Consider the following 24,266-nt stretch of genomic DNA (forward strand, 5'->3'; position numbering starts at 1 on the left):
CAAAGATAAAACACAAACTAACACCTAACTTAACCAGCTAAAATGGATTCAAAGCAAATTTTTCTCTCACCATGTGCTGGTACAGGCTGGTTTCCTTTCAGCCAGGACTCCCCCTAACCCGCCCCTGCTGCCCAAATTCAGTTCTTCAGGAGTTGTCATGAGCAGAGGGAAAGGGGGGAGAGAGCGAGATTGAGAGATTTTCCTCACCTCTTTTTATAATTCAGTCTTTTCTATTAGAAACAACTTCAGTTCTCAGCTGAATCATGGTGCCAGGCTGTCTTCTCGTAGATATGAGTTTCAAGTGTCCCTGTGATGGAATGTAAATGTCTTCACACCTTCCCCCTGCCAGCGAATGGCTGTTTGACCAGCGGTTTGCCTTGCTGTCTCTGAGGAACTGGTCTGTGGGTGTTCCCCAGAATTGTAACTTTTTGTAATATCATACAGTAAAATCTCATAACTTTACATACAGTGTTACACATTTTAACAGGAGGATACTATTCAGTAGATTATGCAATTTCAAGTGATAGTTCACAAACCATTCTGTGTACAGAATTGATCATAATTTTCCAGAAGAGTGAACATAGGATTACAGACTGACACAGGGCCTGTCTGTGTGTGTTCCCAGCAGATATGTGGCTATTTCAATCCCTCCTAAGCAGAGTGTTCTGCATCTTCAAGGACCTGGGCAGCTGGTTCTGGGAATTCACTGGTTTACTAAGTGTGACACTGTCTGAAACTGTGCGACACTTTATATTATTATTACTTTATTATTAATTCCAATCTGATAAAATTGCAATGAATTGTGCTAGATATGCCATGTTAGGTGTCAGGGAAAATGTTATAATTTTCCAAGTATGATCATTTTGTTTGTATCACCTTTGTAGTATGAGCTATAGATACGTAGGGTATATCTGTATTCCAGACTGTGGACTGTGATTCTGGGTGACACAGCCAGATCTATTGGCATCAGCACTGCCTACCCTGTTTGATGGTCCATCCAGGGTCATCAGCTGTACAATGAACCCATTGAAAGGATCAAGGGGATACACCTATTGAGTCAGCAAGACATGCAGGGATATGCCTGTGTACTGAGACCTCCAAGGCTTTTCCATGCCCTGTGCTGTGAAGCTTGTGTTTGGGACACAGGAAGTAGAAGCCACATGGCAAAAGGAATATAAAGGGCAGCTGCATCATCTCCATTTTGTCTTCAATCCCTCTTCCTGCCTCTGGAGCAACTTCTCTACAAACCGCCATAGGCCCCGACTCTGTGGGTGCTCTGCACCCACCGGGGAGCTCAGCTGTTGGCAACTGCCAATCCGCTATTTAGCATGCTCAGCAGCCCTCAGCAGCTCTTTGGCTGGCTGTGGCCTATCAGCTGTTTTCCCTGCAGCTGCTGTAGCTCCCAGCTCCACTGCAGGCGTGTGTGAGTCCTTTTAATTTTCAGGGCTTGGCAGCTTCTGGGCTAGGGGTGAGGTGGGGAGCCTCGCGGCAGAGGGCTGGGGGGAGATGGCTGGGCAGCTTCTCGGCTTGCCCCAGGGGGCTGATGGGGGCAGTATGGGCTGGGGGGGAGTTTCTCAAGGACTGAGCCAGCCATTCTCAGCCCACCCTGGTGTCTCCCCCAGGACCTGTGCTCCCCCTCCAGCCAGGAGAAACCAGCAGTGGGCCCCCTTAGTGCTGGGCAGGGGGACAAACCAAAAGACATTGCTCCTTTAAGAAAAGTTTGCCCTGGTGTCTGATGAGTGAACTTGGCCTGAGGCCAGCTGCTCGCCCCCTCCCCGTGCTCCAGCCAGCCGGGTGCACCCAGCCATGGCCAAAGGGACTGCAGCCCTAGCCCCAGGTGCAGATGAACAGCCCCCATTCCCAGACCGGACCATGCCTGTGCCCAGACTCCTCCCATGGGGGCTCTGGGAGCTCCCAGCCCTACGGCTCTGACCCAGGTCCCAGGGCTCTGCATCCATTCCCCCATGTGTGGGGGGACAAGAGGGGCCAACGCACCACCAGTGCTTCTAGCCGCATCCTCCCCGTGGGCTCTTCTCCATGGCCGGCTCTCATGCCTGGGAAAGTAACGCTTGCCCCCCTCAAAGCTGTCTCCCCCTCCCCTGCCCAGAGCAAGCTTGGCTGAGGGGCTTTTCCTCCCCGAGAGGAAGTTTATCCCTTCCTGCGCCGACCAGCATCTGCATCAGGAAAGATTGATTTCCTCCCCCTGGATCCATTCACCCCCATCTCCTCTTCCCTGGGAGCTGCATTCACCCCCCTGTATCAGCTTCAAGGCAGGAGACACGGCCCTGCTTCACCTTGGGATGCCTGAGCTTGTCTTCCTTCAGGCTGCTGGGCTGCTGCAGCCCGGGGGAGGAAGCAACCCCTCCCCCTGCCTTTGGCCATGATCCCACCAGGGCTCCCCGCCCACAACGTTGCAGAGTGGGTGAGGGAGTCAGTGAGTGAGCTTCAAAGTGGGGGTGGGCTGCAGCCTGGGGCACTGGGAGGAGCTGGAGTGACACAGCAGCCATACAGCCAGATGAATAAATGGGCCATTTCTATGCTGGGCTGTTGAATTAAATTTCTCTCTCTGGCTCAGGGTGGGCAGTTTCTGGTCTGGCCACAGTGGGTGGGGTTCAGGGGAGACAGAGCTGCTTTGAGTACATGGGTGGGAGCGGGCACTAAACAGAGGCACCAGGAGATGGGGAGCAGAAAGAGAGAGATGGGAAAAGGGACCCGGGTAGAGAGCAAGAACTGAGAAACATCAGGAAGGGGAGATATCAGTTATAGACACACTTTCAATGAGGACACTGGAAGTGTATAAATATGCTGAAAATAGCCTCCCCTCAAAACTGGCAGAGCCCCCCTCCAGCACAAGAACCCTCGCCCTTACGGCAGGAGGGAGTGCAAAGGAGTGAGCGGTAGGTAGGAGGCATTTAGGGCAGGGGGTCGGTAAGGAGGCGGCATTCAGGAGAGTCTAGGGAGATGGGGCAAGAAGAAGTACAGTGGGGGCGGGGCTTTGGAGAAGGGGGCGGAGCCAGGATGGGGCACCCACCGGCAAAACCAAAAGTCAGCACCTGTGCAAACTGAAGCCTTGAACAAAAGACTGGATGACCCATCCAAGCTGTGGCTGTGTTCCAAACAGACTTTCAAGCCGGCAACTTACCAATACTGCTAAGAACCTGATATATAGATTTCTGAATGTATCTGACTCCTTTCCCATTTAACAACTTTCTTTCTGTTTCTGGTTTCCTTTCTCTTTCTTATCTAAACTTTTAGTTTAGATGCTAAAGTATTTTCTGGCATCATGGTATTTTCAGTGAGATCCAAACCCATACTGACTTGGTAATGTGGCTGACCCTTTGGGGTCAAAAGAACATTTTGTTTATGTGCACAGAGTTTTTAAATAACCTCTTACTGTACCGGACCTAGGTGCTGACTGGGAGTCAGAGAAGTGCAATGCAATAAAGGGGGCTGTGTGATTTCTGTTTTCAGCTTCTCAATAACCCGTGTGGGTGATCAGAAGCACAGTTTGTGACTGGTCAGTGAGTTTAACTTCAGTGTTAACCACCAGTTTGGGGAGCATCTGCTCCCCTTTTTCAACCTGCCCTGACCCAGGCACACCAGGTCACACTAAGCACTGAAGATAAATTAATAGAATGTTTTTTATGACCAAGTCTTCAGAAATCCACTGAACTCCTTTTGTTTTCTTTTATCTGAGCAGGGTTTCCAGTTTCCCAACCTGATGTGATCTCCCAGCTGGAACAAGGGGAAGAGCCATGGGTCCCAGACCTCCAGGGTTCAGAGGAAATAGAGATCCTGAGAGCTCCCTGCACAGGTGAGGAAACATTAAAGCAACTCAGAATCTGTAAGTGCCTGAAGGAAACATCTGGGATGCCCTACAAAGCCCTTGGGACGTCTCTCAGTTCATTATTGTCCCTAGCAGGGGTCGTATCCTCAGGGTAAATATAGCTCATGGCTTCCTGTAGATCCTAGCAGACACCAGACAGTAGCTTCCTCCCTTCCCCCGTGAATTTGGATGGGATGTGGAGGCTGAATTGATCCCCTCCTCTCTCCTATTTGGGGGAAGAGTTTGGGGGAGTTCAGTTCTCGATTTTTATTTGACTTCCCTTCCGCACTTGTTTTGGTTTGGCCTTCCCCTTTCCATCCCTGTCTGAGGTTTCTATCTCTATCGCAGCAGGTGACGCAATGGTATGTGAGAAAGAGGAGCAGAATTCTCAGCAGGAAACTGTTGAGCAAGTGGATAAACACAGAGAATTATCGCAAAGATCAAAAAGAAATGTGTCGAAGAGTCATGAGCAGGGAAAATCATGCGAGACTCAGCACACACCAGAAAGAGAGCAGGGAAACCAGCCAGGAGAGAAAATGGGTAAATTTATTTCCTGTCGGGGAACTCAGAAGAGCATCAAGGAAACCACAACACAGCAGGAAATCCTCATGGGAAAGAGGGAAAATACATGCACTGAGTGTGGGAAAAACTTCACTCGAAGATCAACCCTTTCTGATCATCAGAGAATCCACACAGGGGAGCGGCCCTATAAATGCCATGAGTGTGGAAAATGCTTCACTGTAAGATCAGCACTTTCTGATCATCAGAGAATTCACACAGGAGAGAGGCCCTATGAATGCAGTGAGTGTGGGAAGAACTTCACTGCAGCTCAAACCTTATTGCCCATCAAAGAATCCACACAGGGGAGCGGCCCTATAAATGCTGTGAGTGTGGGAAAACCTTCTATTGCCACTCAAAACTTATTGCCCATCAAAGAATCCACACGGAGGAGTGGCCCTATAAATGCAGTGAGTGTGGGAAATACTTCACTGAGAGCTCAGCCCTTTCTGCACATCAGAGAATCCACATGGGCTAGACGCCCTTTGAATGCCATGAGTGTGGGAAAATCTTCAGTCGCAGCTCGCACCTTATTAGACATCAGACAGTCCACACAGGGGAGAGGCCCTATGAATGCAGTGAGTGTGGGAAAACCTTCAGTCGCAGTTCACACCTTATTAGACATCAGACAGTCCACACAGGGGAGAGGCCCTATGAATGCAGTGAGTGTGGGAAAACTTTCAGTTTCAGCTCACATCTTATTAGGCATCAGATAGTCCACACAGCGGAGAGCCCCTATGAATGCAGTGAGTGTGGGAAAACCTTCAATCGCAGCTTGCACCTTATTAGGCATCAGAGATTCCACACAGGGGAGAGCCCCTTTGAATGCAGTGAGTGTGGGAAAACCTTCAGTTGCAGCTGGAACCTTATTAGGCATCAGAAAATCCACACAAGTGAGAGAACCTATGAAAGCAGTGAGTGTGGGAAAACCTTAGGGCCCAAAGAAATTTTGTCCAACTCCACTTCCTAGTTCAGTGTGTCTCATTACCGTTCCAGAGGATACCAGGGTTAGATTGAGAACAATCATCCTTCACCGTTTGGATGCAAAGAGAGAGTGCTTCATAGGACAGTCATTCCCTGTGGATCCCAAACTGGCTGCCTGAGTGGGTAACAAGGACTTTCAGGCTGTAGAAATGATGGTAACCAATGAGGCAACAAATGTGTCAAGCTCCAATTTCAGACTTCTGGATACTCACATGCTGAGTCCTGATTCTAAGGTTTTGTGTCTGACGCTCTGGCTACACAATAAAGCTGATGTTGGTGCAGCTGTAGCACTGCTATTACAGAGGCTCTCCACCAATGGGAGAAATCTCTTCCCTAGGACTCTATTAGTCCAGCCCCCACAAGTGGCGGTGGCTATGTTAGCAGGCAAAGCTCTCCTGCTGATGTAGTGTTATTTCACAGGGGAGGAGGGTTGTGTAACTACATTTCTCACCAGTGTGTATTTTTCACACCCCTGAGAAATATAGTTACACCAATAAATGTCTTTAGTGTAGACTAGACCTTAGTTTTCTCTTGTTTTATGTATTTACATCACTTCTCTTTGAAAGATTAAAAAATGTGACAAGAGAGTATTTTCCCCCATGATGCAAACATTCCCATATAGGAAACCCCTTCCACCAACACACATGGCAAAAGAGCCAGAGATATATGAACTCACATGTAGTGTAAGGAGTTCTGGTAGAAAACCTCCCTCCAAAGGCTGGGATGGGAGAATGTGTGTGAGAAAGAGTGTATGAGAATATTGGCCCAGTATAGATTTTATTTTTTTGTATTTCAGATAGAACGTATTTTGCTTAGCTTCAAAGTTAATTTCTATTAAAAGGAAAACTACTCGAGGAGACAAGTTGTATAACTTTTTACCCACTTAGCCTGTAAGGGTCACTGAGTTCCCCACGTCTCTAATTTGCAAAGGAAAGGCCTGACATCTGTCATAGGATGTGTCTAACAGGTAGGAAAGCTGCAATCGTCAACCATCAATATCAAGGAAAAGGCTGGACTCCACTGCCTTTCATGTCTAAAAGCTGGCTAGAGGCTGATCTACAATGAAAAGCTATGTTGACATAGCCACATCTCTCAGGGGTGTGAAAAATCTACTCCACAGAGAAGTAATTAATGTGAGCCCCAGTGTAGACAGGCTTGGGTTGGGTTGTCAGAAGAATACTTCCAGTGTTTGAAGTGTAGACATAGCCTTAGGGCTGGTCTACAGTATGTGGTTATTTTGGAATTAGCCAAGTTAATTCAAAATAAAACTGATTCCGTCTACATGCCCAAATCGTTTTTTTTGTTTTTTTTTAATTTAAAGGGCTCTTTAATCCGGTTTCTGTACTCCACCTCAACAAGTGGAGTAGTGCTAAAATCGAGATTGCAGTTCCGAATTAGAGGTACTGTGGACACAATTTGACATTATTGGCATCCGGGAGCTATCCCAGAATGTTTCCTTGTGACCACTCTGGACAATACTCTCAACTCCGATGTACTTGCCAGGTAGGCAGTAAAAGCCCCGGGAACTTTTGAATTTCATTTCTTGTTTGGCCACTGTGGTGAGCTCATCAGCACATGTGACCATCAGGACAATCCACCATCACAGGCGACCATACAGAGTCCATCATCATGAGAGCCCACGCAGTCCTGGATTCACAGATGAGCTCCAGCATGGTCTGAACGGGAGGTACTGGATCTCATCGCATGTTGGGGAGACTAATCTCTTATGGGAGAACTACGTTCCAAAAAAAGAAACACAAATACACCTCTACCCTGATATAACGCTGACCTCGGGAGCCAAAAAATCTTACTGTGTTATTGGTGAAACCGCGTTATATTGAACTTGCTTTGATCCACCGGAGTGCGCAGCCCCCCCCGCACCACCCACCCACCCCCGTTATATCCGAATTCATGTTATATTGGGTTGCATTATATTGGGTAGAGGTATATGTACGCTAAATTCTCCAGGGTCATGATGGAAAGAGGCTATTCCAGGGACACAGAGCAGTGTCATGTAAAAATCAAGGAGCTCAAGCAAGTGTATCAAAAAGCCAGGGAGGCGAATGGGCTCTCTGGGTCACAGCCCCATACATGCTGCTTCTACCCTGAACTGCATGCAATTATGGGGGGTGATGCCACCACTACCCCACTACTGTCCATGGACACGTGCAAGTTGGGAGTCGCACGGAGCAGGGAGAATGACTTTTTGGAGGATGAAGAGGAGAAGGAGGAGGACAGTGCACAAGCGACAAGTGGGGAATCCCTTTTCCCCCATCAAGGTTCCCTCCCCACTCTGAACTTTAGGGTACAGATGTGGGGACCTGAATGAAAGACCCCCTAAGTTTATTTACCAGCTTAGGTTAACAGTAAGGTGCCACCACCAAGTGTATTCCAAATCTTAGGGGAGAGCCACTTGGAACTCTGCCTTTCCCCAAATATCTCCCAAGTCCCTAACCTGTCCTTTCCTGGACAGCCTTGAGACTAATTCCCCCACCCCCAATTCCCTACACCCCTTTTCCTGGGTAGGCTTGAGAGTATACCCTCACCAATTAGTCCTGGCAAACCTGGTGGCTGAACTTGGTGACTTTGTCCTCACCCATAACTATTTCAGATTTGGGAACAATGTATACCTTCATGTCAGTGGCACTGCTATGGGTACTCGCTTGGCCCCACAGTATGCCAACATTTTTATGGGTGACTTAGAACAACACTTCCTCAGCTCTTGTCCCGTAATGCCCCATCTCTACTTGCGCTACACTGATGACATCTTCATCATCTGGACCCATGGAAGAGAAGCCCTTGAGGAATTCCACCAGGATTTCAACAATTTCCATCCCACCATCAACCTCAGCCTGGACCAATCCACACAAGAGCAGTATCAACAGGAAAAGGAAGCTGAGAGACCCTATGCGCTGCAGCTTGCTGTGAATGGAGAGCTGGCTGCTAGAAGGGGGTGGCAGTGTGAATGGGGAACAAGTGTGCCCAAGGAGTAGAAAGCTTCGGCCCAGATAGCACTCTCAGAAGACTTCCCCAGACTGGCTTAGGGATGCCGGTGTGACCTCTCTTGGCAGCCCCCAAAGAAGGAACTGGGTGGACTAAATGGACAGTGCCCCTCTCTATCTGAAGCCTGGCAAGGGAGGTATGTGGATCCCACCAGAAGTTAAAATGGTAAGTAAGGGAGGGGAGGCTCTACTAGAGGGCCTGAGCAGCTTCAAATACAGTACAGGAGGATTTCCACTTCTGAGCCATGAAAATAGAAATTGACTTTTTCCTTTCCAGATTTATCTAATATTCAGAAAGAGAATCTAGCACCTGCCTTCCAGATTTGAACACCCTCACAATCCAGGAGTGCTCAAGCTCAATTTGGGCAGCTGTTACTTCATTTCTCCCAAATCAAATATGCTGATCCACTGTCATTTGCTGTAGAAAAAGTAGAATACAATTGAGCAACAAATGCTGGGGTGTTTCCAGTGCTAACTATGGCTGGAATTGCTATTTGCAACAGCCATTGCCATTTTTTTTTAAATTTTGTTTGTTTAAAAGGAAGACAGTGATATTGCACTAGCAAATTCCCCATAGAAACAAAGAATGGAACAAAAGAATAATAAAGGCACCTCAACTTTTCCTCATTTAGGTAGAACAGTCTTATAAGATGGATCCAGCTATCTTCCAATCACACAAGCTGAAAATTGTTCCACTTTACTGCAGTTCTGTAACTGCGGGAACCAGTCCTGTTTGTGTCTGTGCACATCCAAAATCCCTGCTGAATGCAGAAGTGCCCTGCTTTTGTGACCATCCCACCTGATATGTTCAGCCCTTGTGAGCGAAGCAGATTCACATTTAGTAAATGGGTGGGAAGCGTCTCAGAAAGTGTTAGGTGCTGTAGGAGGTGTTGCTTATTCACTAGGTGAAGTGAGACCTTCCTGTTACACTAGTAAACCAGTGCTGCATAGAATGCACTTTGCTCCTGGAGTCTAGAATGGGCCCTTTGCTTCTATACACAGCCCATTAAAGACAGTGAAAAGACTCCCACTCACTTCAACAGGCTTTGGACTGACCTGGTTATACACAAGGTAACTCCACTGTCTGCACAGGGTCCTGGTCCCACAGCGGAGGGGGGGCTTGTGAGCTTGTTGCAGAGCTGCTGCTCAGGGACAGGAACCTCCTGGCACCCCAGCCTCCAAAATCACTCAGGCTGCACTTTCTGCACGACTAGGTGCTGGCTGAGGGGGGCGTGGGAATTGGTGACCTCTGCTGCAGGTGATGGGCATCTCAGGTACTTAAAGCCATGGCCTAGAGGAGGGAAGTGCCTAACTCCAGAGTCTGCAGCTGCCTAGGGCCAGGGCTGAGGATTTAGAGTCCCTAGTGCTGCCGTTGCAAGGTTCAAGCAAGCTCAGCCCTGGCATTGCCACCCCTCCTGTGGCTAGTAGCTGCAGCTGGCTAAGGCTGGCCTCTGGCAATTGGCCCCATGGCTGTAGCCAGAGAAGCTACAAGTGGCTCTGTGACTACTGGGGCCATTAAGGTAGAGCAGCTAAAGACACTGGAGTTAACCTCAAGGAACAGAGGTCACCAGCAGGACAGGAATGTCAAGGGGAGCAGGGAAAGAGGGAGCAGGTCAGGCTTGCAGAGGGAGCTTCTAGCTGGGTGGGAGCATGTCCAAAATAGAAAGGAAACAAGCCTGGGGAGAGGTGGTGGTGACCAGGTAGCAGACTAGCATGTAGACGGGAACAGAGGGAGAGAGGCTGGTGTCTTCGGATTGCCAAGGGCTAAGTCCTGACTTTGGGGAGATGGTGTTTGCAGGTGGCTGGCTCACATGGCAGGATGGGGGCTGAGGGAGGGATCTGTCAGAACTGAGCAGGTATCTGCTGGCTTTAGAACTCTGAGCTGAGACTAGGACCATATGCCGTGACTGGTGACATGGAAGGTATGAATGAGGAAGGAGATAAATCTGGGGAGTTTCCTTGGTCACTGTGAAAGTTCTACTCACTGTGGACACTGGTAAACCTACATGGGTGTACAGCTCAATGAGAAAACCCGGGGGCTGAGGGAGCTGTGTATGGCAATGCATATAGCCATGTAGGGGTGTGATCAAAATGAAAAATGTCTCTGAGGTTCAGTACCAGATATACTATGGCACCAATGGCACTGCCCCACCAGGCCCACACTTGGAGCCCACAGTGACTACATAGGGGCCCACAAATACGTTTGGTGCCGGGGCCCACAAAAGGCTAACCCGGCCCTGACTGCCCGAGCACTATTTCAGCCCCACATTTTTGGGTGGACCTCCCACAGTGGGAGCTGCAGAGCACTCCTCCATGACACGCACACACACACACCTCCTGGTGTTGGGAGGGGAACAGGAGAAAGGACAAAAGAAGCCAGAGATGAAGAGAAAGGAGGGAGGGAGGGATGGAGGAAGAGGTGAAACAAAAAGGACAAACCCTAATGTCTCCAGTGATTCTAAGGGACAAAATCTCAGGTGTGGAATAAAATTCTGCCTCCTTAAGCTCATGTGATGATAGTAGACACTCTACTAGCTGCTCGGCTCCACTCACCCAGTGGCTGCACAAACTGCTCCACTCTGCTCTGCCCACTGCTCTGCTCCATGGTATTGCTTCAGGCTCCCCCACTCATTAGCACAGTACTCAGTGCTCTCAGCTCAACAAGTCCAGCTCTTCAGTGATTTCAGCTCTTCAGTGATTTCAGCTCATAGCAGGGGAGCCCCAGTGCCAGTGAATTCAGCTCAGTAACCTTTATCTAGATTCTTAAGGGAATCAAAAATTAACTCTGACATTCCACAGTGGAGAGAGACATAGGTGGAACTAGTGCTTCTGGCTCACACAAGGAGCTTATACCACCAAGTACAAATATCTATCCCCAGCCTCTCTCTTTTTAATGGGTTTTGGAACCCATGTCCCTTGTCTAGCAAGTGCTTTTTAGTTGATAGTGAAACCCTTTATCATAAGACAATTTTGTAGTTCCTCAAAACATAGTGGTGGTAGTAGACACTCTACCTGACCCTCTTGTATAATTTAATTACCAAACTTCTATCAAATGTGACTGCACAGAGCTGCACATACAGTTACGTACAGTTACAGTCAGTGAAAGTGAGCAACAGTCCCCAGAACTCACTGCCGGGAGCCTTAAAATATCTGCCAGTGGCACAGGTACTTTTTAAATACCGAGACGTGCAGTGGCACATCTTTCATGGGAACCGGCCGGCGTGTGCATGGCCGACGTATGCAGAGCAAAGGTTGCCCACAGGCGCTGTGTCAGGCTTTGGCACCGCGTGAAACACAATGGACCACTTTCTGGTGGCTGTTTTTTTTTTCCCCGACAGGTGTGGGGACTTCTGGAGAGAGGGATGGATGTAGGAAAAGGTGAAACAGAAAGGACAAACTCTAATGTCCCCACTGATTCTATGGGACAAAATCCCAAGTGTGAAATAAAATTCTGCCTCCTTAAGCTCGTGTTTTCCATGCCTAGAATTCAACTGTAACCAGATGGATCAGACTGAACAGGTTTCAAACCTCGAGGAGGCTCTTACCTTCTAAACAGGGACAGCTATTTTCTAGTAAAATCACTAAAAGGGAAGGAGAAAACTTGAAAGAGGTTCCTCCTGGCGCTCACGTCCATGAACCTGAATACTCTCTCAGTCCTCAAAGAGAGACCTCGAGAAGGAGACTTGCTGAAGAAAAGCCACAGGGGTCTCTGAGGTTTCCCTTGTCCCTTGCCCCTGTCCTGTCTTCCTGATGTCAGCATCTCTCTGTGAGGTCACCACCTCCCCACCACTTTTGACCAATGGTCTGAGGTCCTGCAAAAGCCTTTGTGATGTCACTGCCACACCCCTGCCTTGCTGTGCTAATGTCCTGCCCCTGGCCAGGCCCTTTGGAGGTTTGAGCTACTCCCTGGGGATCACCCCACTCAAGGAGCGTTCATTCTAGGAAGCAAACCGGCTAGACAGGAAAACATCAGATGCTGCTCCCAATGCTACGCTCAGTTTTTCAGAAATTAGTCAACTTTATGGCCAGAAGAGACCATTAGAGCATCTAATCTGACCCCCTGCATATCACAGGCCTCCTGTATGACACAATAGCTACTTCTGGTGCAAACACATTCCAGAAAAGCATCTAGTCTTCATTAAAAGCAGCAAAGAATCCTGTGGCACCTTATAGACTAACAGACGTTTTGCAGCATGAGCTTTCATGGGTGAATGCCCACTTCGTCGGATGCAAGAGTGGAAATTTCCAGGGGCCGGTAAATATAAGCAAGCAAGAAGCAAGCTAGAGATAACGAGGTTAGATCAATCAGGGAGGATGAGGCCCTGTTCTAGCAGTTGAGGTGTGAAAACCAAGGGAGGAGAAACTGGTTCTGTAGTTGGCAAGCCATTCACAGTCTTTGTTTAATCCTAAACTGATGGTGTCAAATTTGCAAATGAACTGAAGCTCAGCAGTTTCTCTTTGAAGTCTGGTCCTAAAGTTTTTTTGCTGGAGGATGGCCACCTTAAGATCTGCTATTGTGTGGCCAGGGAGGTTGAAGTGTTCTCCTACAGGTTTTTGTATATTGCCATTCCTAATATCTGATTTGTGTCCATTTATCCTTTTCCTTAGAGACTGTCCAGTTTGGCCGATGTACATAGCAGAAGGGCATTGCTGGCATATGATGGCATATATTACATTGGTGGATGTGCAGGTGAATGAACCGGTGATGGTGTGGCTGATCTGGTTAGGTCCTGTGATGGTGTTGCTGGTGTAGATATGTGGGCAGAGTTAGCATCGAGGTTTGTTGCATGGATTGGTTCCTGAGCTAGAGTTACTGTTGGGGCCTGGGGCTGAAGCCAAAAGTCTGAGCCCCACCACCCAGGGCTGAATCCCTCAAGCTCTGGTTTTGCCCTCCCCTACCTGGGGCAGGGCTCAGGCTTTATCTTCCCTGCCTCTGTCCAGTATGGAGGGGCCTGGTCCCTCTTTCCAGGATCATGTAGTAAGTTTTTTTTTGGCAGAAGGGGGTTGCAGTGAAAGGAAGTTTGAGAAACCCTGGCATAGAGCCTCTGAATATGTCTAGACATGGCTCCCTGGGGCATGGTGGGTGATCAGACACTGAACGTGCAGCCATGGAGACACCACACACCAGCCTTGCATAACAGGCAAGAATCAAACCTCCACAGAAAGACGCCCGTTGCTTTCTAACCCAGCTCCCTAAGCACTCAGCCACCACCACTTAACCCCACTCTTCTTTTACCACTAGCTCCTGCACTCCCTACCCTTGCACCTCCTTCACCCCTAACTCCTGCCCCCTCCTGTGCCCCCTTTGCCCTTAACTCCCTGGGCCACCAGCCATTGCCCCTCTCCTGCAGCCCCTTCACATGGCTCCAGTGCTGGGGGCCCCGCACTTGTTCTCCCTTTCCCTGGGCTTTGGCATCACTAACCCCTGCTTAGCGAGTAGGGTTCAGTGGTCCCCAAAATGTGGGGCATGACTCCTAGGGGGACACAGAGGAACATTCATGGGGACACCTCAGGGCCTGAGCCAGCCCCCATGGAGGGAGCAGCACTCAGCCCCACTCTGTCCCAGCTCTTCCCCAACCCCACCCTCAGCCTGGGCCTCTGGCTCCCAGCTCGGCCTCGACCCCCTTACCCCTGTCTGCACCCCTCTCCCCAGCAAGCAACAGACCCACTCCCAGCCCCGGTTCTTGACCGTGGCTTCTGATGGGCCACAGCCATGGATGAGGGCACAGTGTGAAATATTTGGGGACCACTAGTTTAGGATGACGTTCTCAATCACTTCTATGAAGTCCAATAAAAGCTATTCCTCACCCACCCACCCCTCCATCAGGACAGACTAGGTATGTTCTGCTGCCCTTCACTCATGCAGGAAGGATAATAACATTTCATTCAACTCAATCCTAAAGTGATTTGTAACCCACCACCAGCCAAAACTGGTCATTTTGGGAAAGCGGCCCCATCATGCTGCATACCTAGGCAGAGTAGGTGTGTCTGTGCATACACGGTCTGTTCCTGAAGTCTTTCCCCCAGCTCCTCACTAGATGTGAGGGGGGAGCTGATTCAGCCCCTGCTTCTGCTTAGTATTTAAAAACTCCTTATTGTCCCTATCTCTGCTGGCCTTAGATTTCTCCACCTGTCCCTTCCTTGACAGTTCAAGTGAAGTGGCCAAGTGGTTAAGGTAGAGGACTGTTAATCTATTGTGCTCTGCATGCATGGGTTCAAATCTCCTCATCAGATGCATTTAGTTTTCACCCCTCCTTTATAGACAACCATCTCCCCCTTTGGTACAATAACAGAGCCAACAGTGTTGCTTCATGCAAACAAAAACCTCAGAAACTCAGACACCCCCCCTTACTTTAAATAAAATGTCTAAATCCCAGATTTCTTTTAAAAAAATTCTCTAGTGCTGTATTTCTTAGTTTTTCTCTCAAAAGGGAACATCCTCATCATCTCCCCCAAACACCCTGGGACCTGCCCAAATTATTAAAATACCCTCAACCCGAGCAAGTGAACCAGAGCTAGTGTCTAGGACAAGCTGTTCTGAAGGAGGCAACTCCAACATTTTCTCTCTGCTTCCCTTGGCAAGTTCTGACTGAGAAAACAAAATTCCCCAAACTGAAAATTTTCTGCTGAAAAACCAATACTAGTCTGTTTGGGGACTTTGGTTTGAAAGTATTATTGTTATTATTCTCTTCTGTTTCTGAGTCAGTTCAGTTCAGTCTTTGTCCTCCAGGTGTGTTTCCAGCTGCTGAGTTGTGGGGGAGAGAGGCCAAGTCATGATGTCTCTTCCCATCTTTCATAGATTCTTCCAACTTGCTAGGAAGCTCCTTTGCTACCATGTGAGTCAAGCAGTGTCCATTGTCGCTGTGCTATCTCGGAGAAGCCTGCATTGTACACGGTTCCTGGGATAGTCCTTGGGAGTGTGGATCCCTTCAATGGGCCAGCAGCGAGTCTGGCTCCTCCCTTGTCGCACCTGGAAGGCTGGTGGGGGGCATTTCCCAACCTCATAATGTATCTCAGTAACACACACAGAGCAAAACTTCATAACTTCCCAACCAATGTGAGCACACACAATCCAACACGATATTAATGTTCAGCAGATCATGACTTTTGAAATGATACCTCACCAGGCAGACTTTGTACAAACCATGTCATCGTTATATGAGTGGTGAATATGGGGCTTCCAGGTGCTGCTTTGAGCACAGCGTGCCACACCTGGGCTTCCATTGCAATGGAGACGTCCCCTTAGAGTCCATCTCTCCTGGGATAAAGATGGCAGCAGGGCTGGCCTGGGTCATCTGACTTGGGCTCCTGGATGTAAAGCTGAGGGGCTAAAAACTGGTGCAGATATTTGTGTTCACACTGAAGCCTGGGTTCAGAAACCCTCACCCCTCGTGGGGCCTCAGAGGTTGGGCTCAAGCCCATATGTCTGCACTGTAATTTTATAGAGGTTGGGAGGGAGCTTAGCAAGTGGAAATGGTAAAACCACCTTGAGGGGACTGGAACACTGACCTATCAGCTCTTAACACCCAAACTTTCAGTAACTCTATTATCAGTGCCTGTGAGTGTAATTTAAACCATAGGTCCATCTAGCTCTGAATCTTCTCTTCTGACAATAGCCAATACCAGGTGCCCCAAAAACCACTCCTTAAGGCACCCCTGGGAGTTGAACCCAGGATCTCTTGTTTACAAAAAGCAGTATTTTAACCAGCTAAGCCATGATACCTGCTATTACTAAAAGCATTGTCTTTGCCCACACCTGACTCTCTGCCAATCCCCACTGGGCCCTGACAAGTGTTGCTCGTGTTTGGATTCTGTAAAGCAGAGGAGCAGGTGAAGTTTTGCTCCCAAGGTGTGGGTGTGATTCTTTGGACAGGTCTACACTACAAAATTAGGTGGGTGTAATTGCATTACTTAGGCTGACAATGCAGTTCTATCAACCTCATCCTGGTGTAGATAGTGGCTCAGCTGTCAGAACTTTCTGGAGCTATGAAAGGGGAGAGACCCAGCCTCTGTAGCAGGAATGCAGGGCAGACGAGTTCATTGTGGGATACTGGTGGAGGCCAGTTATGGTGATATAATGACCAGCAGCATTTACACTGACAATTTGTCACTTTAAGTTTGCTGCACAAAGCTCTAGGCCTCTCGTCAAGGTGGTTTTATTTTGTCACCAAAACAGGGCAGTTTTGTCACCAGACGTGGCATTGCAGTGTGTGCACCAGCCAAAAGCGTTGTGGAGCGAGCGTTGTGTGTTTTTCACACACCTGAGCAATATAATAATGCTGAAATAACTTTGTAGTGCAGATCTGGCCAAAGATTCACAGACACAGCTTGCAAGGAAAACCTCACCTGCTCCTCTGCTTTGCAGAATCCAAACACAAGCAAAGCTTTTCAGGCCCCAGTGGGGATGGCAGGGAGTCAGGTGTGGGCAGAGAGTGTGTTATTGCCACAGGCAGGCACCATGGCTTAGCTAGCTAAGAGCTTGTTCTGTAAATAAGAGATCCTGGGTTCAACTCCCAGTGGTACCTTGTTGATGAACTCTTGGGTGTACTTGGTATTGGCTACTCTCAGAGGACCATACACAGAGCTAGATGGGCCTCTGGTCCAGCCCAGTACAGCTGTTTAAATTACAGGCACTGATAACAGAGTTACTGAAAGTTTGAGTGTTAAGAGCTGATAGGTCAGTGGTCCAGTCCCCTCAATGCATTTTTACCATTCCAGGGGAGCAACCACGGCAGTTCTGGGGAGAGCTCTGGCTGCCAGGGGATCCAGCTAGGAGAGGGCGTGCTGGGGGCTCTGGAGGCCAGTCCAGTGGGGCTGTCAGAGGTGGCTTTACCAGTGGGGAGGCGCTAGGTCACTTGTTGATGGGGTGGGGAAGTAGGGACTACAGGATGTGAGGCTGGCTAAAATGAAACTGTCCAAAAAAACCTCCCCCTTTGCTCCAGCTAAAGGCCCTACTTTGGCCTCTCCCCCTTTCATAAAAATCTCCATATCTACCCCAGCTCTCAGAAACCCCCTTTCTCCCATGGGTATTTTCACAGTTTCTTCCTTTTTTCATGGTCTCGTACAAATATTTTTGCCATGGAAATGATCAAGTACATTTAACATGAGAAAAACAATCAAACGACACATCTGTATCTCCTTCCTCAAGCATGGTGTGTCTCAATTTATCTATAGAAACGTCTAGGCAGGCAGAGTTACTCCTATGCTGTTTAGGGGTGGGATAGCTCAGTGGTTTGTGCATTAACTTACTAAATGCAGGGTTGTGAGTTCAATTATTGAGAGGCTCCTTAGGAATCTGGGGCAAAATCACTACTTGGCCCTGCTAGTGAAGGCAGGGGGCTGGACTCAATGGTCCCTTCCAGTTCTAGGGGATAGGGTACCTCCATTGTCTTTTTTTTTCTTACTTCACATCAGACCCAGGACTTGCACCCAGCAGTTCTTGGGGCCATGGGATAGAACTGAGCTTCACTGGCAGCAGTGAGCAAGGATGGTTGGGACTGAGCTGTCTGGAGAATATTTTAATCCTTATCTAATTTTCAGAGGATTAAATCAATGCAGCTTCCACTTCTCCATCTCTCCCAAGGAAATGATGTTTCTGTGCAAAGTACCCAAACCTTTTAACAATAAGAAGTGAAATGAAGTGGCCACATGATGGCAACAGAACCTAAGAAATTTGTTATTCTCTAAGGTGTCACATGTACTCCTGTTCTTTTTGAGGATACAGACTAACATGGCTGCTCCTCTGAAACCAAAGTAATGAGAAGCCATGTTCTTGTTCAATGAGCATTGAAGCTGAAAAGGGAGATTTTTTTTGTTTGATTTCTAGGCCCCCATCTCTAATCCACTAGACACCCCTTTCCTCCCACAGCCAGGAATAGAACCCCACAGGCATGACTACTAGCCCCCCAACCCTGCTCCCTAGGAGAACCTCTGAGACCCCTCTGCTGGCCCCTCACCTCCCTGCTTGTACTGCACTTGAAACCCAATGGGGTTTCCTTGTGCAGTTTTGACTCACTCCCAGGAAGGGTGTAATTTTAGGAGCAGGTTCCAAATAGTGCAATTAACCAGCCAGAAGGGGCAGCAGATGTCAGTGTAGGAGCCATTGAAATAACTCTGCACTTACTTAGAGGCAGACATAATGAGCTCTACGGTTGGTAAACGTACAGAGACTCTGCTGCTGCTCATGAACTAGCAGCACATGACCTGTAAACAGCTGCTATTTGAATGCGTCTGAAAGTTACAAGGAACAATGATCTGTGTTAAAGGAAGGTTGACATTTATTAGAGCCCCAATTGATGCCATGTGCACAAAGAGAGGTTTGAATGTGTAACAGGGAGTTTGGTAAATCTTGGTTATTTTATTTTTCTAAGAGATTCCTGTCCACCCCCAGGAGAGTTTTCAGTCCCAATGGCAACTTACTTACCAAATGTAATACAGACTAGTCCATTCCTCCCAAGTGGATGTGGTTCTTGTTCTTCTGCACATTGTAGCCCATGGAGGCCAAGGACCTGCAAATGTGTCTTCATGGGCCTTTGTTTAATTGATGAAAACAAATCTAGACACTTAGAGGATTGGAACTGATTTCAGCTGGGGGACATGTTTGCTAGGTTTTTATGCATTTGCACAGGAAAACATTGAGTGTGTCCATTCATTTCAGGGATCCCTATTTAGTGGAGCTCCTGAAAATAGAAATATTTTTACTGAAGGAACAACTTTGTGAGGGGGCACTTGGATTTGAACCAAGGACCACTTGATCTGCAGTCAAACACTCTACCACTGAGCTATACCCCCATGACATTTACACAGCCAAGTCCATAATCTTAAGGATTTTGAAGGATGGGCTCTGCCTCAGAGAGCTCCTTTTCTATTCCCAGACCACAGGGGTTTTAAAAATGGGGTTTGATTAAATTTTATATATACATGTAGACACCACAGCTTGCACACCCACCAACATAGCTTCCCCCAGTGACATAGCTACCATCTCTCGGGGAGATGGGTTAACTGCACGGACGGGACAGCTCTCTCCCCTCCACTTAGAGCAGCTTCATTATTTATGAATAGGTGGGAAATAACCCCCTGAATGGACAGCAACCAATGTATCAGATATTGCTGTGCCTGCATTCAATATGGGTAACTGGTCATATTGGGCTGGATTAGTAGGAGCGTTGCCAGCAGATCGAGGGAAGTGATTATTCCCCTCTATTCAGCACTGGTGAGGCCACATCTGGAGCATTGCGTCCAGTTTTCACGTCCCCCCCCACTACAGAAACAAATTGTAGAGAGTCTAGGGGAGGGCAACAAATCCTGCCAACTACAGAGGAAGTTGTGGTTCTTTAGTTTCAGTGGAGCTGGGTCTTGTCTCACTCTTAAGCTATGTCTGCATGAAAGAATAATGTGGCTTTAGTTAAAGTGTTTTAATTGAACAGCTGTTGCATGTCCACCCTATGCCCCTGTGTCACCAGAGCACATCCATGCTAGCATCTCTTGCATTGCCACAGAGAGCAGTGCATTGTGGGTAGCTGGCTGCAGGGTGCTTTGGGAAAGGTTTGCAATGCCTCACGGCTGCATCGCATGATGCAGGTTTCTATCCTATCAGGTTTCTATCAGGTTTCTTTTAGTAGGATGCCCATTGGTCCATGGGCATCCTACTAGATTGCCAGCTGCTTTTCAACTGCAATGTGCGTGGTGGGGAGAGACAGTGTGTGTGTTGTGGAAGAGTGAGTGTGTTGGCACACTGTCTCTAAGTTCAGACAGCTGCTGGAAGCAACCAGTCCTGAGGCAGGGGACAGCCCCAACATCACCCCCCTTCTCTCACTGGCTCAGCTCAGCACAGCACTCTCTGTCACACACACACACACACACACACACACACACACACACACACACACACACACACACACACACACACACACTGCTGCCTGCTTAGCTCTGTGTCAGGGGGGCTGGAACAGGGGGTTTAGAGGGCCATGCCCCCACCACTCTTTACTGGCTGTTAGGAGAAATGATGGAGGGGGGGAGGGTACAGTCTTGGGGAAGAGGTGTCTGTGGGTGTGGCCTCAGGGGGAGAGGTGGTGTGAGTGGGGGTCTTTGGGGAAAGGTCCTCACGTGGATCAATAACTGGTTAAAAGATAGGAAACAAAGGGTAGGAATAAATGGTCAGTTTTCAGGATGGAAACAGGTAACTAGTAGTGTCTGTACTGGGACCAGGACTAGTCAACATATTCATAAATGATCTAATAAACAGTGAGCTGACAAAATTTGCAGATGATCCAAAACTACCGGCTTGCTTCCTAGAACGAACGCTCCTTGAGTGGGGTGATCCACAGGGAGTAGCTCAAACCTCCAAAGTGCCTGGCCAGGGGCAGGACATTAGCCCAGCAAGGGAGGGGTGTGGCAGTGACATCACAAAGGCCTTTTGCAGGACCTCAGACTATTGGTCAAAGGTGGTGGGGAGGTGGTGACCTCACAGAGAGATGCTGACATCAGCCAGGCAGGACAGGGGCGAGGGGCCAGGGAAACCTCAGAGACCCCTGTGGCTTTGCTTCAGCAAGTCTCCTTCTCCAGGTCTCTCTTTGAGGACAGAAAGAGTATTTGGGTTCACGGACGTGAGCGCCAGGGTGAACCTCTTTTGAGTTTTCTCCTTCCCTTTTCCTTATTTTACTAGAAAACAGCCGTCCCTGTTTAGAAGGTAAGAGCCTCCTCGAGGTTTGAAACCTGTTCAGTCTGATCCATCTGGTCACAGTTGAATTCTAGGCATGGAAAACACAAGCTTAAGGAGGCAGAATTTTATTTCGCACCTGGGATTTTGTCCCTTAGAATCACTGTGGTCATTAGGGTTTGTCCTTTTTGTTTCACCTTTTCCTCCATCCATCCCTCCCTCCTTTCTCTTGGTCTCTTGCTCCTTTCACCTGTTCCCCTCCCAACACCAGGAACGATGTGTGTGTGTGTGTGTGTGTTGCGGGGAAGTGCTCGGCAGCTCCCACTGTGGGAGGTCCACCCAAATATGTGGGGCTGAAATAGTGCTCGGGCAGTGATCCCCACCAGTGATCTGGGCCATCCTTTGGGCTCCCTGGTGAGAACCCTCAGCCTCCTGTCCTCAGTCTCTACCCTGATTGGCTGAGCAGGGGGTTACTGACAGGGAGGAGACTCAGGTCCTTGTTGTTCTCTTTGAAGACCAAGGAAATAAGTCAGAACCAGTTCTATGTTTGATGAATTTTCCTGCTTCTCTGCATTAATGGTCTCTGAGCAGTTCATGATTCTCTCTAACATTGCAGTTCTCCTCAAATACTTGCTGAATAATTACTGTCACTGTTGTTGGTGTGGAGCTCATCTGAGAGCACTTTATTCAGGTCATTCAATGTCTGAAATTCAAGATCTGATGGTTAGTTTGAAAATCAGGGCTCTTGGGTCCTATTCCCAACTCTGCCACTGACTGGCTGTGTGACCTAAGACAAGTCTATTCTCCTTTCTCAGCCTTATTTTTCTCCCTCTTTCAAGTAGGGATAATAATGATCCTCTCCTACCTATCTCAACACACTCACTGTCTCTCCCCACACACAGTCTCCACACTGCAGTTGAAAAGCAGCTGGCAATCTAGTAGGATGCCCATGGAACATTACACCATCGGACCAGCTCATGCTGCTGTCTCTGTGCATCGGTGACCCTCACAGGGCCGGCTTGAGTAAGGGACTGTTGACCCCTTACTAAAACTTAGTGGGGGTTTTGGTTGGCTAGTTCCCAGCACCAATAGAAGGGGGAAGGGCCAATGGGAAATCAGGCCCCTGAGACTGACAGTCCCCAGGGGCAATGGGGAGAGGCCAAAGCTTCAAGTTAGCCGCACTGACAGGCCAGGCCGTGTAATGAGGGAGTCACCAGGCCAGGGGGTCCCATCCTCCGTGGGAGCTGGAACTGCCTGGGTCAGAGTGGGGCAGGGCTAAGGGGAGAGCAGGAGCCCGAGAAGAGCCGGGGAGCAGAGCTGGGCAGCTGCAGTGCCAGAAAATGCTCCCTGTAGGATTTTGCTACCTCTAGCAGTTACTGAGACCTGAGGTTGTTCTTATTTGCTGACTTGTCCTAATTTGCTAAAACTTGACAGTGGTGGGGGATGGAAGCATAAAGGCTTCGTCCTCCAAGCGACCCTGCCTGGTGCACATCTGTATCTATTACCTCTTAATACCGGATTGTAAAAAATAGAGTGAGGTCATTTAAACATCATTTATTTTGCAGCTTCATTTACTGTGCTAACAATGTAGCATCCTGACACTGATACTTCTGCCCACGTGCCCTGTGGGTTGGATTCATTTTAGTGGGATGCGGGACATGTGGAAGATCATTTAAACGCTTAATTTCTTTACGGTTTCACTTCAATATACTTCTCTGCTGGTTCAATTTCTGACCATTGCACGTCTATTGTATTTATTACAATAGCACAAGTAAGTCACACAAATGACATAGTCTAAGGGCTTGGCTACACTTGCAAGATACAGCCCATTAAAGCAGCCCCGGGTGCCCTAACTCCTGTGGTGTCCACACTGGCAAGGCACATGGAGCACCTGGGCTCTGCAGCTGGAGCGCTCCTGGTAATCCACCTCCATGAGAAGTATAAAGCTCACTGAGCCCTGCTGAAAAGCCCTGGTATTAGTGTGGACGACGTGTTGCATCACTGCACTGTGTTTGGCATGAGGAAATGTCCCATAATCCCCTGAAGTCAAGTGCCCACTCTGGTCATTGTTTTGAAATCGGCTGCAGGCATGCGGATATCCCCTTTCAAAGCTCCGTTTCTGACAGCCGGCTGCTTATCTGCTCTGGGACAAAGCAACCATTAGTGTGGAATGCTGCTGTTGTGAGTGTGTGTGTGTGTGTGGGGGGGTCTGCTGCTGTCCGAACACACAAGACAGCATGCTGACACACTCTCAGCCCTCAAACACACCGTTGCTCCCCCCACGTACACACAACACACTTCCTGTCACACTCCACCCCGGCCCCCCATTTGAAAAGCACATTGCAGCCACTTGCACACTGGGATAGCTACCACAGTGCACTGCTCTCTGTGGTATTGGCAGAGCTGCTAAAGTGGCCACTCCAGTGCGCTTGCAGCTGTCAGTGTGAACACACGGCAGCGGTTTCCCTGCTGTGGTTTAACTCCCAGCGCTCTACCTCTGCAAGTGTAGCCAAGCCCTAAATTTCCCAAACCAACTGAACTCAGTAACTGCCCTCCACCACCACATGCAGGGAGTAAGGGCACCGTGGAGCACACGCCACACTTACTGGCTCAGCCTTGTGCATGCTGGGGTGGCCACCTCCCCATTGATGAGACCTGGTCCCACCGTCTCCGTGGAGCTCCAGTCTGCCCTGCTGCCATCATCTGGATTACCGTGTCTGGTTTTGGGCCCCACACTGCAAGAAGGATGTGGAAAAACTGAAAAGAGTCCAGCATAGGGCAACAAAAGTGATTAGGGGGCTGGAAGACATGATTTATGAGGAGAGGCTGAGGGAACTGGAATTGTTTAGTCTGCAGAAGAGAAGAATGAGGGGGGAGTTGATCGCTGCTTTCAACTACCTGAAAGGGGGTTCCAAAGAGGATGGATCTAGACTGTTCTCAGTGGCACCAGATGACAGAACGAGGAGCAATGGTCCCAAGTTGCGGTGGGGAAGGTTTAGGTTGGATCTTAGGAAAACCCTTTTTCACTAGGAGGGTGGTGAAGCACTGGAATGGGTTCCTTAGGGAGGTGGTGGAATCTCCTTCCTGAGAGGTTTTTAAGGTCAGCCTTGACAAAGCCCTGGCTGGGATGATTTAGTTGGGGATTGGGTTGGACTAGATGACCTCCTGAGGTCCCTTCCAACCCTGATATTCCATGATTTGAAGCTGTTCCCGTGTATCAAGGTGAGCTGCAGCTCAG

The 24,266-nt window shown here is 48.8% G+C and overlaps 1 non-coding gene across 1 annotated transcript; it reads right to left on the reverse strand.

Moving 5' to 3' along the window:
- Positions 1–19,089: 19,089 nt before the first annotated feature.
- On the reverse strand, positions 19,090–19,161 carry TRNAC-GCA. The gene has a single exon. It is a non-coding gene; the product is annotated as a tRNA-Cys (tRNA).
- Between the last annotated feature and the right edge of the window lie 5,105 nt (positions 19,162–24,266).

The sequence above is a fragment of the Mauremys reevesii genome, linkage group 12 (genome assembly GCF_016161935.1).
Source record: "Mauremys reevesii isolate NIE-2019 linkage group 12, ASM1616193v1, whole genome shotgun sequence".
NCBI lineage: Eukaryota > Metazoa > Chordata > Testudines > Geoemydidae > Mauremys > Mauremys reevesii.